The 1032-nt window shown below is 30.8% G+C and overlaps 1 long non-coding RNA gene across 1 annotated transcript in view; it reads right to left on the bottom strand.

Annotated features, from left to right (window-relative positions):
* LOC108662244 overlaps positions 1-235 on the bottom strand; it is a 6210-nt gene extending 5975 nt beyond the window's left edge. Inside the window, exon 1 of the long non-coding RNA XR_001928060.1 lies at positions 194-235. This is a non-coding gene — a long non-coding RNA (uncharacterized LOC108662244). The remainder of the gene's footprint in view (positions 1-193) is intronic.

Below are 1032 nucleotides of genomic sequence, written 5' to 3'. Positions count from 1 at the left end.
GTTTTACTCATAAACATGCTAAACTAACACTAAACACTAACATAGTTCAAAATCAAATTAATCTAACAACTTTCTCTCTCTAAACCCATATGATCAGATTTGAATCCATCATCAAAACACATAATTTAACCATGGAAAATAAGGAGAAATGCATGGAAATGATAAATCTTAAGCTAAGCTTGAAAAATCATACCTTTAAACACTTGATTCCTTGAAAAATCACACTTTTTCTTTGAATTTTCTCACTCTAGGGTTTGTTCTTATTTCTCTCTCTCTCCTGCTGGTTTTGGCTGACCCTCCCAATGAATAATTCTGGAATTTTCAAGCCTTTTAATAGGCTTAATAAAATATTATTATTTTATTTACCTTTTGAATATTTTATTATTTTATTTTTTTTCTAGCCATCTTTTTGACTTTCTTTTTCTACCACTCAATCCTCTTCACTTATCCATGTCTTCCATGAAATTTTTAGACTTTTCCAAAGTTTTGGTGGAGTAAATTTTTAAAAATTACACTTTTGCCCCTGTAAAGTGAAAAATTACGTTTTTACCTCAAAAACTGAAAAATTGTCCATAGACATGTTTTTCATCCCTTATACTCATACCATTCTCCAATTTGTCAAATGTGATCTAAATTCTCTCAAAATCTCAAAATTTATCCGTGGGTGGAAGAATTACAATTTTACCCCTAGATAGTGAAAATTTCGGTTTGACTCCGAATTACCATTTTGAGTCATCCCTGAACTGTGAAACTCTTAATTTCACCTTAAAATTCCTATTTGAACTAGTTCAAGGCTTAATCGACTCAATAGTACCATTAGGGGTAATATCATCTTTTAACGATTTCTCGAACTTCCTAAATATACAAACATTCTATCGAGCACGTGAATGACATTATAATTATTTTACAAAGCAGGGTTTGACATGGTAGCTATGTGTTCTTCAGCAAAAGAAAGATAAGACACATTAGAAAACTATTATGAAGGGACAAGTCAAGTGAAAGAATCAAAGATAAGCATGTTGATACTTGACT

Source organism: Theobroma cacao, chromosome 1, assembly GCF_000208745.1.
Source record: "Theobroma cacao cultivar B97-61/B2 chromosome 1, Criollo_cocoa_genome_V2, whole genome shotgun sequence".
NCBI classification, from domain to species: Eukaryota; Viridiplantae; Streptophyta; class Magnoliopsida; order Malvales; family Malvaceae; genus Theobroma; species Theobroma cacao.
The sequence above is the reverse complement of the archived record's forward strand: the minus strand, read 5'-3'. Positions and strand labels throughout refer to the sequence as shown.